General features: G+C 40.1%; 1 protein-coding gene across 1 annotated transcript in view; it reads right to left on the minus strand.

Moving 5' to 3' along the window:
• Window positions 1-16,075, minus strand: part of LOC148110526 (transport and Golgi organization protein 1 homolog) — an 86,554-nt gene that overhangs the window by 46,854 nt on the left and 23,625 nt on the right. The window lies entirely within an intron of this gene.

Below are 16,075 nucleotides of genomic sequence, written 5' to 3' on the forward strand. Positions count from 1 at the left end.
GATGCCCTTCAACAGATGACTGGATTAAGAAGTTGTGGTCCATATATACAATGGAATATTACTCAGCAATCAGAAAGAATGAGTTCTCAACATTTGCTACAACATGGACGGCACTGGAGGAGATAATGCTTAGTGAAATAAGTCAAGCAGAGAAAGACAACTATCATATGATTTCTCTCATCTATGGAACATAAGAACTAGAATGATCAGTAGGGGAAGAAAGGGATAAAGAAAGGGGGGGTAATCAGAAGGGGGAATGAAACATGAGAGACTATGGACTATGAGAAACAAACTGAGGGCTACAGAGGGGAGGGGGGTGGGGGAATGGGATAGACCGGTGATGGGTAGTAAGGAGGGCACATATTGCATGGTGCACTGGGTGTTATACACAACTAATGAATCATCGAGCCTTACATCGAAAACCGGGGATGTACTGTATGGTGACTAACATAATATAATAAAAAATCATTATTAATAAAAAAAAAATAAAACACATTAGCCATATACATTTCGGGTAAGGGACTTCATCAAGATAAAAAGCTTTTGCACAACAAGGGAAACAGTCAACGAAACCAAAAGACAACCGACGGAATGGGAGAAGATTTTTGCAAATGACATATCAGATAAAGGGATAGTATCCAAAATCTATAAAGAACTTATCAAACTCAACACCCAAAGAACAAATAATCCACTCAAGAAATGGGCAGAGTACATGAACAGACATTTCTCCAAAGAAGACATCCAAATGGCCAACAGACACATGAAAAAAGTGCTCCACATCTCCTGGCATCAGGGAAATACAAATCAAAATCACAATGAGATACCACCTCACACCTGTCAGAATGGCTAAAATTAACAAGTCAGGAAAGGAGAGATGTTGGCAAGGATGCAGAGAAAGGGGAACTCTCTTAACACGGTTGGTGCGAATGCAAGCTGGTGCAGCCACTCTGGAAAACAGCATGGAGGTTCCTCAAAAAGCTGAAAATAGAGCTATCCTATGACCCAGCAATGGCACATCTGGGTATTTGCCCCAAAGATACAAATGTAGTGATCTGAAGGGGCACCTGCATGCCAGTGCTTATAGCAGCAATGTCCACAAGAGCCAAACTATGGAAAGAGCCCAGATGTTCATTGACAGATGAATAGATAAAGAAGATGTGGTATACATATACAATGTAATATTACACAGCCATCAAAAAAACCAAAATCTTGCCATTTGCAGCCACGTGGATGGAACTAGGGGGTATTACGCTAAATAAAATAAGTCAATCAGAGAAAGACAATTATCATATGATCTCACTGATCTGTGGAATTTGAGAAACAAGGCAGAAGATCATAGGGGAAGAGAGGAAAAAAATGAAATAAGACGAAACCAGAGAGGGAGACAAACCATAAGAGACTCTTAATCTCAGGAAAAAAACTGAGGGTTGCTGGAGTGGAGGGGGGGTAGGGGAATAGGATGGCTGGGTGATGGACATTGGGGAAGGTATGTGTTGTGGTGAGCGCTGTATACTGTGTAAGACTGATGAACCACTGATCTGTACCCCTGAAACAAATAATTCATTATATGTTAATAATAATAAAAAAGATTTTACATATAAATAAATAAATAAATAAATAAATAAATAAATAAAATGTTGAAAAAGAAATAATATTCAAAGGTATTTCATAAGTTGCAAATGAGAAAATGTTCACAAAGCACCCAGAACAGTGCCTGACATCTGAAAAAAAGGAGTTCCATTTTCTTCTGCCCGTGTTTTGCTTGTGTGAATAAGGAGCCCTTCTTCAGAAATGAGCTCCAGGCAGGTTAATGGGGGTCAGATATTACAAATGAGGTATTGAGTGAAAATTCTGCAACTTATATAACAGACATAGATATATCCCTAATATATCCAGAGTTCTTTTTTTTTTTTTTAAAGATTTTTTTTATTTATTTATGTGACAGAGAGACAGCCAGCGAGAGAGGGAACACAGCAGGGGGAGTGGGAGAGGAAGAAGCAGGCTCATAGCGGAAGAGCCTGATGTGGGACTCGATCCCGGATCGCCAGGATCACGCCCTGAGCCGAAGGCAGACGCTTTAACGACTGCGCTACCCAGGCGCCCCTATATCCAGAGTTCTTAAAGAAGAAAAAAGACCAAACTTGGTAGGAAAATAGGCAAAATACATGAATAAGTTTATAGGAAAAGATAAACAAATGTTCCTTAAACATTAAAAAAAAAAATGAACTCAGGGTTACAGAACAGAGGGGATGGGGGAAGGGGTAATCGGGTGATGGGTATTGAGGAGGGTACATGTGGTGATGAGCACTGGGTGTTATACGCAACTAATGAATTGTTGAACACTACATCAGAAACTAACGATGTACTATATGTTGGCTAATTGAACATAATAAACAAACAAACAAACCACCCTTGGGCTCCTGGGTGGCTCAGTTAAACATCCGGCTCTTGATTTTGGCTCAGGAATGATCTCAGGGTCGTAAGAGCCCCACATCGGGCTCTATGTTCAGCAAGGAGTCTGCTTGGGATTCTCTCTCCCTCTCCCTTTGCCCCTCCCCCTGCTAGCTCTCTCTCAAATAAATAAATCTTTTAAAAAAACACAAAAATTGTAATGCTAAATTTGATTTGGAAATTGTTTTTCCCAGTTCTGTGTACTAAAAAGGTCCTCAAAACAATGGCATCTAACAGTAATGAATCAACATAGAGCCTAGATCATGACTTCTAAATACCATTTCTTATTCAAGGAGATCCTATGAGACACTGATGTTCCCAAGTATAGAGCAGAGCAAATACCAGGTAAGCCTGGGACCTCTTGTTAGATCAGAAAGTAAAGAAGTAATGAAATAATGATGGGGTCATGTCAGAGGGACACAAAAGTCTGTTAAAAGGGCTCTCATTGATCAAATTTGAGAAAATGTAGGCATCAAAAAGAATAATCACTGCAACTGGTTAAAACATTGAAGTTTTAAAATTCCATGACTCAATAGTGATACAGGGGGTAGGAGGAGGAAGGAAAGTTCTTTTTAGAGCAAATGGCAGTTAGTAAATGTAGAAAAAGGACAGAATTTGGAAATCAACATTTTGTAACCTCCAATGCAGCGATTGATTGAGATAAGGATCATTTTTGGACACTGTATCTTCTAAATGAAAGTTATTAGGAAATAGGATATTCACACAGACCCAAGTATTATCCCACAAATTACATGCTTACCTAAACATACCTTTAATTGAGAAATGTGTCTTACACCATCTAAACCAAGTAAACCCATTTAATATCATTAACAGAGGAACAATCTGACAGCATATGCCTAGTGACATGATGCAATGTATTGTATGTGGATTGCCTATGAAATGTTCTTGTCAAAAATATTGATTCTGGAATCTGATCTATTCCAATATAAACCTAATCTCCAATTCACATTAACAAGTTAAATGATACCATGAGGGTCTTAGTCCATTTGGGAAGCCATAATAAAATACCACACACTGGGTGGGCTTATAAACAATAGAAATTTATTTCTCATGGCTCTGGAAGCTCAAAGGTCGAGATCAGGGTGCCACATTGTTGAGTGTGGGCCCTCTTCTCATATCCTCACACAGTGGAAAAGGCAAGAAGGCTCTCAGGCCTCTGTCATAAGAGTGCTAATCCTATCCATAAGGGGAAATCCTCATTAAAGTAAACTATTAGCCTCAAAACTAGTAGGCTCAATTAAACTATTAGGTCATCCCTAATAACCTCCCCGAATTCCCACCTCCTAATACCATCACCTCAGGGGTTAGGATTTCAACATATAAATTTGGGGTAGGGGATGCAAATATTCAGACCACAACAATAAGGAAACAATCACACACATGCAGTATGTGAGATATTCAACAAGACAAAGGCAATGTCATGGGAATAAAAGCAGAAGAATTCCTCCAGGTTCGAGAAGACCGACAAGGCATAACAACAAAATGCATTACATGGATCTTGTTTGGATCCTGGATCTTAAAAAAAGACTATAAAAGATATTTTGAGATAACTGAAGAATTTTCGGTGTGGAATGGATATAAAGACATTCAGAAACTCTGGTTAATTGCCTTAGGTGTGAAAACAGTATTATTGTTATACAGGAGAATGTCCTTATGTTTTAAGGATGAATGCAGAAGACTTTAAATGTGAAGAAAGTAATGTCTACAACTTACTTTCAAATTGTTTAGAAAAAAAATGTGTGTGTATACATATATAAACATATGTATATATTCATATGTGTATGTTTGTGTGTATATGTAAATAATGAGAGAAATAATGTAAATAAGGTAACAAGTTAAAGTATGCCAAAATGATTCTGATTCTAAAGATCTCCAAAACATACTTTGAAAACCATTAAGCTAGGCAATGTTCAAACTGGATTCCCCAAATTAGTATTTGATGTAATTAATTAGATGGTGGCTGGTGGAAGCTCCTAGAAGCCAAAGTATAATCCATCTCTCCATCTGTGTCTCTCCTAGTGCCTCAATCATGGTAATATGTGAGCTTTCTTAATGCAGTTTCATGAATGGACTTGTTCCCACTGGTTCTCTTGTCTGGCACGTTGTGAAAGCTTTTATAATCTTAGCTCCTGCTTTATTTCTCCTGCTTTGTTTTTAATCTTACATTAAAAAAGACTTCCCTCATCCTGTATATCAATACAGAGAAAGTCTGATCTGCCTCAGAGACGTGTCTCAGGAAAATCAGTAATTCTTGACTGCAATTGAGGTGTGGGAGCAGGTGACTTTTTCCTTTGACTTCACAACCTCTCAAGGTAAATAGATTATTATTTCCTTCTCTTCTGTAAGCTAAAGGGTCTGGAACTCTGTGGTGCCCTCTACTTCTAAAGGTCCATCCCTCAACACCAACTGATTCAAGAGAAAACTGTACTACAATGAGAGAGCATGAACAACTTCCTGAAACATGAAAATAAAATACACACACTTTTATACAATATTTTAGAAGAGTAGGATGGTATAGTGGAAGAGATCAGAATTTATGTTTATGGCCCAGAGGTGGGAAGGATGGAGGCAGGGAGACTGTGAAGGAGTCCCTTCCCCCATTCTTATACAACAGCAAGAGGGACAGAAAGAAAATGGCAAATCTAAGTGGCATTTGAGTGGTATATTCTTTTTAAACATATTTGCTGAAATCCCACAAAATACAAGGTAATTTTACCTACGGCGTATCATTTTTTTAAAAAGATTTCATCTATTTATTTGAGGAAGAGAGAGCACAAGCAGGGGGGAGGGGCGGAGGGAGCGAAAGCAGCAGACTCCCCACTGAGCAGGGAGCCCAACATGGAGCTAGATCCCAGGACCCCGAGATCACAACCTAAGCCAAAGGCAGACGCTTAACTGACTGAGCCACCACCCAGGCGTCCCTCTCCCTTTATTTTTATACAGTTTTTTTGAGATAGGAGCTATTAGTGTCCTTACTTTGTTAACAGGCTTGGGGAGTTAAACGGTTTTCCCTGATAAGCTGCTGAGTCAGAATTCAAACTCAAACTTCTGACTTCAAGTCCCATACGTTTTCTTCTTAATGTTCATTAGAAAGAGTAGTTTAAGGGAAAGAAACCTCAATGCTTTCCAACCCAGATGCACTCCAGGCTAAGGGAACAGTGCATGCAAAGGCCCTGAAGTAGGAACAACTTTTGGCATGTTCAATGAACAAAAAAGATGCCTGGAGCATGGTGAGCAAGGGAGAAAATGTGATGGTAGGTGAGGCTCGAGAGGTGAGCAAGAGCAAGAATATGAAGAGCAGTGGTTCTCAAAACCTCTCTGTTCATTAGACTCACTAGAGGTGCTTTCTAAAAATACAGATGACTGGGTCCCCTCTCAGAGAATCCGATTTAATTGGTCTGAGGTGGGACTCAGACACAGGTGCTTTGAAAAACACCCTGGAGATTCTGATAGCTATCCAAGGTTCAGGCTTTAAAATACTAAGATTTCCAGAGAGTCTGAAGTAAAGAGAATACATGTGTAAGATTGAGGGTGGACACAGAAAATTAGTGAAATTTAAACAAAGTAAGCTGAAGAATCATTTCAAAAGAACTGCTCTTTCAAGAACATCCTCCACAGAGAAATGTGAACAATCTTAATTGCCTGACCTCCTGAGAACATAAAAGCATTGCCTGCCAAGAAAACTTAGCCCAAGAGGCACCAACTCATAAAATATCAAGGCATTCCAACTTTCAAGCTAGCTAACGTATATTGAATCTGAATGTGCCAGACGTGGTGTGCTTGGCACCTCTGTACAGAATTTCACTTTATCTTCACAATAATTTCATCCTATCTGGTAAATATTTTAGAGATGATAATACTAATCTTGGAGAGACTAAGTGTTTTACATAACGCCACACAGACACTAAGTGGCAGAGCTGAAATTTGAACTCAGTTCTCTCTGATTCCAAAAAGTCTATGATTGTCACCACTCTCCTCTATGTGAACTCTAGTTTGCTAAGGTTACAAAATGGTCTGTCTTTACCTTTTTTAAGTACTGCTCCTCTAGGAAAGTTCTTTTGGGTTATGTTATGAAAGACTTTCAGAAATAGAAAGAATCTAACATATTCTGGTAAAAGGACAACTATGGTAGTCATTACCCAACTACCCAACCCCCAAGTAATGCGAGAATATGCACTCTGGCCAAGTGACAAGTTCTGGCCAATAAATGGGAATGATGTCTATCATTTCTAAGCTAGAACACATAATTGCTCACTCTTCCACACCTACTGGCAACCCTTCAAATAATGGTTGTTCCATCAGCCAGGTCACAGAAGACCCACGATAGGCAAGTAGCATGCGCAAAAAATAAGCAAACCTTTGTTGTTCTATACACCAGGGAGATCTGGGTGGTTATTTGATATACGGCATAGCATAGTTTATCCTGGTACAAACGGGATTATCTCTCAGTTTTATCAGGGAGGATAAATTACTAGTCCTACTAGGGAGGACAATTCACTAGTTCTATTTATGTAAGATACAGGCCTGCGAAGACCATGTGTATGCGTGTATATGTATGTGCATGTGTGTGTGTGTGTGTGTGTGTGTGTGTGTGTGTGTATGTTGCTAATAAGTACATTCAAAATTAAAAACTCCAAGTCCATTAGTGGAAAACACTCCTATAAATATTCTTTCAGTATGATCAGTTATTCAACCTGACAAGGCAGTTGATAAATGAAAAACCAAATAACAGCCGCATTCAGACCACAAACACTTTCCTGGAAGGAAAATGTGTATGTGAGCCAAGCAAGGGGAAAAAGAAGGTCTCCCAAAAAAGAGCCTACCCATATTAATGTTTCTGTGGGAGAAATACATGAATTCAGTCAACAAATACTGGGAAAGCTACTATGTGCTAGGCATTATCCAAAGTGCTGTCCCTCCTTTCATGAAGCTTATATTCCAATGGAGTAAGGGAGGATAATGACATGGCTCCAAAGACACTTAATTGTGCCAGTATGTTCTCTTCTTATTTCTCATGATCTGAGCATCCAACCAAACAAATGAGAAATGTGGTCAGCCCAAAACCTCCTTCTTGACTCAACATTTAGGGAAAAGTGTGAAGCAATACGTGTGATAATCTAACCTACACTGTCTGGGGCCCTGAAATGCAGGTCACTAATTTGGCTTAAACTCTTAAATACTGGTTTTCATTTCCCTTCATAGGAAACAATAGCTCTTTCTTCTTCTGGCTGCACCTGGTGCCCTGCCCACTGGACTAGAGAAAGAAATGGAGTCAATGTTTTGATCATTACACCTGGCATCTAAGGTTCCCTCACCCCCTTGGGAATCCCTGAAGAAATGACTCTCCCTAGGGCAATTACCCACTCAGGCCAGAAGGCTCAGGGGGTAGAGTTTAAAGTCAATGTTAACACCATTTTTTACTCTAACTGGTACGTTTGCATGAAAATACTGCAACTCAAGGTCAGGTATGGTTTAATGTATGTGCCATCTCATCCAAGGGTGAGAAAGACAGTAACAAACCCACCTCATTTCTTTTATTCTACTCTGAGCTGTGTGAATCTGCAACACGTATATGCCCAGGATCCTGCACAGAGTCTGGTACAAAGTATGTTAATGAGTAAATATTTGAGGAATAAATGTATCCTAAATAATCGTAGGTGTGTGTGTGTGTATTTCAGTTTATAATCTTACTTTAAAAATTCGTTAGTCCAAAAAATTCATTAGTCACCATTACAGGTTGCAAGAGCACCAACTCAATAGGCTGACAATTGATGATGATAACATAGAGAAAGAATCAAGTATTAAAATACGTGGCCTGAGGCAACTACTTAAACTCTCTGAGCTCCAGTTTCCTCATTTATAAAGTAGTACTAGTTGTACCTACTTCATAGGATTTTTGTGAGGATTACCTGAACTAACAGCATATGAGATCTCAGGAAATTATAAACTGCTGTACACATGTAAAGGATAGCTGTTATTACCATGTAAACAGTTTCTGTGCAAAACAGATCTCTGAGGATTTTTAGACTCCTCACATTTGGATTGTTGTGCTTATACAACCCTGAGGAGTGATTCAACATTCCCAGCCTCTGATCCAAGCAGTTTACCTAAGTGGGTAAGTATAGCTTCTCTATTCTGATAGGATGTACAATCTCCCCCTTAAAACCTATGCTGGTGATCAGAAGGGGGAATGAAGCATGAGAGACTATGAACTATGAGAAACAAACTGGGGGCCTCAGAGGGGAGGGGGGTGGGGGAATGGGATAGACTGGTGATGGGTAGTAAGGAGGGCACGTATTGCATGGTGCACTGGGTGTTATACGCAACTAATAAATCATCGAACTTTACATCAGAAAACGGGGATGTACTGTATGGTGACTAACATAATATAATAAAAAAACATTAAAAAAAATAAAACCTATGCTGGATTATAATTACCATCTCACTTGTCAGGGATGAAGTATGCTCCCTAAAGGCCCAGCTAATGGTCCAAGCTGCATTGTTCATATAGTCCCTGAAGTCTTCTGCATAACAAGGTCCCTGGTGATTGTCAACACTGGAAGAAATCTTGGCCCTTCCAAAGGACCCATTAGAGGGCTGGTAGCAATTTAACAGTGGTGGCTTGTTATCTTTCCTTCCTAGCTTAAGTAAAAGGCTCCCATAGGACACCTGTGTAACCAAGTAAGAAAGCATAGAATACATAGTACCCCTTGTAGGAGGGAGAATTCAGCTCTTACAATCCAAACAAAGCATTCAAAGACCTCAGAGATGTTCAAAGAACCAAATGGATCCCAAGTGACTATGGCTGGATGACTGCACTCCAAATTTTGGATGAAAGCACTAAGGAGAGAGAATAACTAAGAAGTGGAATTCAGGAGTGAGTTGTCCGGGAATTAGTGATTGTTTTTCATGACATCCTTGGGAGAGAATACTGAGTACTATCTCATATCCCCAGGTCCTGGCCCTGATATTGGTGTATAACAAGGATTTAACAGGTGACACAGATAGCTAGGATTGTCTGCCTAGCAACCAACTTCTGAGAATAGCCTATCTCCTCAACTATATGACTATCATGACAGTGTCCATATGGAGAAACCTGAAAAACACTACCGCAGCCAAGTGATCAAGGTTAACATCATCAGTGACAAGTCACATTAATAGCACGCACCCTTGATATGATGCAATGAGAATGGCATTTCACTGCTCTGACCTTCTTCCCCAACACCAGTGACCCCAGTCTAACCATGGGAAAAACATTCCCTGCAACTCTCTGTACTGTCTTTGCAACTTTTCTGTGAATTAAAACTATTCTAAAGTAAGAATTATTATTACAATTTTATTTAGGGAAATAAAGAATGGATTAAATCTGTTTTTTAAAAAGTACTGTATGAAAATCATTGTGGAATGGGAAACAATGGTAGGTATTGCCAATATAATGCCAAGATTTGAGGAAGTTGTGCAGGGTCTAACAGGTAGATACCTCCTATCAGGAAATAATTGTGCTTTCTGAGGTATGGGATAAAATATTTTTCTTAAAAAAAAAAAAAGGGGAGCTGAGGAGGGGCACATGGGGGGGCTCAGTCGGTTAAGCATCTGCCTTCGCCTTAGGTCATGATCCTGGAGTCCTGGGATTAAGCCCCATGTCAGGCTCCCTGCTCAGTGGGGAGTCTGCTTCTTCCTCTCCCTTTTCTCCTCTAGCTCTGCTCCTCCTCCCTGCACCACCTCCTTCCTTGCTCATGCTAGTGCTTTCTTCTGTGTCTCTCTCAAACAAATAAAATCTTAAAAAAAAAAAAGGGAACTGAGGAAATGAAGATACATACAAAGTAGAGTAGAAAAGCAAGATAAAAAACTAGAGTAAGATAAGGCCATAAAACACATGCCACAAAGACCTCTCCATTTGCTAGAAGTGTGTCGGAAACTTGGCTAGCGCTTTCCGCCAACGAGCTGAAAGAGGGAAGGAAGCACGATTGGGCACAATGAGTGTCCATGCAACAAATACACACCAGTTGCCTAGAAAAATCCCACTTTTTCCTGATATTTAGGCCAGAGAGAAAGTTTTCTCCTGTATCTTTCTGTGAACATCATCTTCAATTATCATTCCCATGCCAAATTCAGCAATGAATTTCTGTTTGGTTCGTTTCTATGCCCAAGGCAATACAGCATTTCAGCAGTATACAATTTGATAAAAGCAAATTCTATGAAGGTTTAGGGGCAGAGACATAACTGGACCACATCGACAAAGTTCAGATAGTCTGCTGAGGTGGGAGTTGGATTAACATCCTCTTCAGAAAGTTGAGGAAACTGATAAGGATCATATCACCTCTACATAGAGACAGGCCAAGGGGGGGGGGGCGAATAATCACCGGACACTCCAATATTTCAGGCTATGCACTAGGAGCAGAGGTGTCACAGATGAATAAGACATGCACCTGTCCTGAAGGACATTACATTCTAGGGAAGAGATATGTAAAGAAGTTAGTCACCAAAGTGTTGCATGTGGCATGTGAATGGTTTAAAGAGGGAGTAGTTGTTTATACCCTGGCAGTGGTGAGGAAGGCGATATGTAAGCCAGAAACTGACATTCACAAAGGTACAAGCAGGCAAAGTTTAAGGGGAATCTCTTGCACTGTTGATGAATGCAAACTGGTATGGCCACTCTGGAGAACAGTTTGGAGGTTCCTCAAAAAGTTAAAAATAGAAAACCCTATGATCCAGCAATTGCTCTACTAGGTATTTACCCAAGGGATACAAAAATGCAGATTTGAAGGGGTACATGCACCCAGATGTTTATAGCAGCATTATCAACAGTAGCCAAACTATGGAGACAGTCCACATGTCCATCAACTGATGAATGGATAAAGAAGATATTGTATATATAATATTACTCAGCCATCAAAAAGAATGAAATCTTGCCATTTGCAATGACGTGGATGGAGCTAGAGTGTATTATGCTAGGTGAAATAAGTCTGTTAGAGAAAGACAAATACCATAGATCTCACTTATATATGGAATTTAAGAAAGAAAACAGATGAACATATGGGAATAGGAAAAAGAAAAAAAGGACAGAGGGAAACAAGTCATAAGAGACTCAATAATAGAGAACAAACTGAGGGTTGATGGAAGGAGATGCTGGAGGGTGGGGAAGATGGGCTAGATGGGTGATGGATATTAAGATGGGCACTTGTGAGGAACACTGGTGTTGTTACGTAAAGGATGACACACTAAATTCTACTCCAGAAACCAATATTGTACTCTATATTAACTAACTAATTTAAATCTTAAAAAATGAGGGGAAAAAAAAAGAATATATTGATCAGCCAAACCACAGGAAAATCCAGGTACAGCTGGGCTTCTCCATGTTGTGGTCCCTTTCTGAGATGCCTGTTAGCTCTTCTTTCCACCTACTCATAGTCTTGCCATCCTCCAAGGCCCAATTCAAACTTCATATCCTCCAGGAACATCTCTGCACCCACCCCGCACACCAGCTCAGCCTGTGTTGAGCTCTATTGTTTCCTGTAGGACTAGGGGAATAGAATGTCTGGGGTGGGGGGGTGGGGAAGGATGCCACCTCCTAATGAGCACTATTATTTGTTGAGCCTGTGCTATTGGCCAGGGGCTTTCTTCCCTCTTATGATTACATCAGACCCACCAAGATAAACTAGGATAATCTCCCCATCTCAAGGTCCTTAACTTAATCACTTCTGCAAAGTCCTTTTTCCCCGGATAAGCTAACATATTCACAGTTTCTGGAGGTTAGGACATGGATATCTTTGGAGAGCCTTTATTCAGTCTACCAAACTGGTCTTAGCCTCGGGACTTCATTCGTTAAAGGACCAAGGAGCCCTGTTGATGTCTGACCCCATGAGAGATACACTCTTCTGGATATCATGTGGTGTACCAATGAATACTGAAGGTGAAAAGTGTCACTGTCTGATCACTGTCATCGACAAGCAACACTTAGGCACAGACTTCACTAAACTCAATTCCTGTTCCCAGCAACTGACATGCACAAAGGTACAAGCAGGCAAAGTTTATGTCCAAACCAGTCAGCAACACGGTCTCAAAATTATTTCCAAATGAGATCATGTCAGGACGGACACCTTGTAGTGGCTAGCGCATAGTCAATGCTCAATAAAAGCCAGGAGTTTGAAGGATTTCTCATAATCTACTCTAATCAATGAGTTGAGACTTCAGTTATGATTCCATTAGCTGTCCTTTGCCAGGATGCCAGGCTATATCCAGCTATGCCACAGAGTCAAGCATGCCAATATTCCAGGCTACTTGAAAATCATGGGAGACTCTGATAATAGGCCATTGAGCAGTATGGATCTTGATATCATCAGCTCCATGGACAAGAATAATCCGCTAATGTGCTGGGGCTTAGCACTGAACCGTAAGAGGAAGTTGCTCCTGCATTTCCTCTCTCCCCTCCCGGCTGTGTCTTATAAATTGCTGTTGCTTTAACCACAGGCTGTCCAGAGAAACATCAACTCTCCTCCCACAGGATTATGATCCTCCCGACTGTGCACCAGAGACTCGGGACTATAATGGCATAGATGCCACCAAAAGAAAAGAAGAAAGGAACCAATTTTTTGGCAGATACGGAGCTGAGTCTTTGTGAAGAAGCTGAAGCCCTTTCGGGAGCAATAATACCATTTTTTGGTAAGGAAAAAATGCAATGTGGTAACATATAAGTGATTCTAGTGAATGAGAAGTTGTGAAAGTGTGTTTAAATGTATAGAACAGAGCACTAAGAGTCCCATCGTCTTGCCGTACTTGGATAACTGCTGATTCAACCCTGGATAAATGTCTCTTTGACAGGAAAATGGACTGTTCTATTTTACTAAAGTTGATAGAAATATAGCAAAAATCTGTGATAGCATTTCCTTGCATTGGCTTTGGAGACAACAAATGCAGGCTAGAATTTGTTCTGCGTGTTCCATGAATGGCTTTTGTTAACTTCTCACCTCTCAGAACCTCAGTCACTTTATAGGTAAAACAAAATGCCTAGGGTGCCTGGGTGGCTCAGTCTGTTAAGCGCCTGGACTCTTGATTTCGGTTCGGGTCATGATCTCAGGGTTATGATCTCAGGATTGTGAGATCAAGCCCCATGTCGGACTTGTCAGCCTAGCCTGGAGCCCACTTAGGATTATTTCTCTCCTCCCTCTACCCTCACCCCACTCCACTCACTCTCTCTTTCTCTCTCTCTCTCTCTAAAAATTAAAAAATAAAAATAAAACAAAATGCCTGCCTCCGAAGGATGTTGAGAGAATTAAACAAGATGGTGCATAAAAAATACAGTGTTGAGTGCATACCAATTGCTCAAACATCTTTCCACTGGTAAAGTTTCCCTTAACACACTGGAAATCACTAAGACTTTAGAAATCACCTACTGAAATTCTCTCACCTTTTAGATATCTTCAGGAAATATTTTGTTACATATGTGTATATACAAATTTCTACATAGATAATGTCTTGACCTAAGAGTCAGTAATTCTCATATTTGACCCTGGAATCATATGAACTTCCCACAGGATCCAAAGTCAGGAAATGGCTGTGTTCAATGCAAAATGGCAGCTCTTCAGAGTTTCATGGTCTCCCTATAGGCCTATCTGTACAAATCTACCCAGAAAATCAATAGCAGACCAAAGAGATAGAAAGAAGAAATGTTACTGGCAAAAAAAATTTTAGTTTAATTGAAAAATCCTACTCTGTGATATCTTGATTAGTATTTTATTAGTAATGATTGTGTTTGCATATGCAAGACCTATTTCACTGATTATGCACATAATGCAGGTAATGCTGAAGTGTATATTCAGATCAGGTCTATTTTATGATATTTAGTTTTAGATTTGTTGGTATGTTAATCTGATGATATGGCAAATTTATCTATGGAGGTATGGGAAATCAGAACAATTCATGAAAAATAATTTTTCAATTTGGAGGAGAAGATGAAGGAGATTTGCATTAAAAACTATCTGCTCTATTATCTGCACTATTCTCCTTAGGAAGCAAGAATGTTCCAGGTATCCCATGTCTTGATAATTTTTCCAATTCATTATTAAACCAGGACCAAAAAAGTTCAAAATGATGGAAGTGAAGACTAGAATGCTTCAGACTGATGGGGGCTGAGCCTGGAGCCTGGAGCACAGTGACAGGGCATTAAAAGAGGCAAAAATAAGTCACCAAAATGTTGGTGGCTCCAATCCAATAGCTTTTCTAGTTTTTTGGGATATCGAACAGTGAAAGCCTCTGCCATAAACAATTGTGAAGATTGATTTTTAACATGCAACGTTTACTGAGTCCTAGCTACCCACCAGGCACCGTGCTAAGGTGCTCACTTAAACGCCACAACTAGCCAATGAAGAAGGTACTACCATTACTCTTATTGCACAGATGAAATGAAACTTGGAGATATTAAGCAATTAGGCAAAGGGCATCCAGAGAGGCAAGTATGAATGCAAGTATGTGTGTTGTATAAGTGCACATGCACGCATGTGTGTGCGTGTGTGTGCGTGCGTGCGTGTGTGTGTGTGTGTTTAGGAGAGAAAGGGGTCTCACTTTCAGCAAAATGCTAAATTATAAGCATGGCCCCCACTACTTTCCCTCTCCCCACCCTTCTCTATTCTTGCTACTTCCACCACGCTTGCCCAGGTGGTCCTTCTTCTTTCTTCCTTGACATAATGGAGATTTTAATACCAATGGTATTGCTAGAAATAGCTCTTCCTGAGCTATGGTAAATTGCATTTGCACCAAATGGGCCTCTTGCTTCTCCAGATGTCACTCTGAGCAGCAAAGAAGGTTTGACAACAACAACGAGGGGATGGTACACCCTGCACCCTTTGTTTCGCTGTTTATGTTATTACCATGCGGCAGACTCAGGCACTCTTTGCACCTGCAGATTTTTCCATTCCATACAAGGCAACTAAGTCGGACTGAAAGGCAAAAAGATAAGGGTATTCATCTTCAGCAAGAAACCTTTATCAAAGAAGGCAACACAAAGGAGGCTGAATAGCAGAGAGGTTGAGTACACAAGCTCTGAGGTCAGACCATATGGGTCGAAACCTGGCCTCTGCCACTATGAGATTGAGGACCTTGGGCAAGTTACTTAAGTCTACATAGGTCTCAGTTTCCCCGTCTATAAAATAGAGATAATAATGGCACCAACCTCACAGGTTTGTCATGTATGCTAAATAATATCAGGAATGCAGAATGCCTGGTCTACAGCAAACACTTAATAAACCCTGGCCTCTGTTATTGAAGACAGCTCTGTAAGTCATATTAAGTGCTAAGGATGAAATGCACAGCCTCTACCCACACCATCTAGGTAGGTTAGGGAGACAAGGCACATATATTGAAAACGATTAATAATATAAGGTAGAAAACTGTCACGTGAGGAATATTGATGCATATTATGGAAATTCAGAGGAGGAAATAACAGTATTATAAAAAATATGTTAAATTACAGATGGCAGTAGGAAGGTGACTTTACCAATGTCACAAAGCTAGTTTTGAAGAGTTCAGAGTCAAGTCCAGGCCTCCTGATTAATAAAGTAAAACTATTTCATGAACCTATGCCACCATGGTACTAATGAAAATAATC

Source organism: Ursus americanus, chromosome 2, assembly GCF_024610735.1.
Source record: "Ursus americanus isolate L20-20 chromosome 2, mUrsAme1.1.p, whole genome shotgun sequence".
Lineage (NCBI taxonomy): Eukaryota > Metazoa > Chordata > Mammalia > Carnivora > Ursidae > Ursus > Ursus americanus.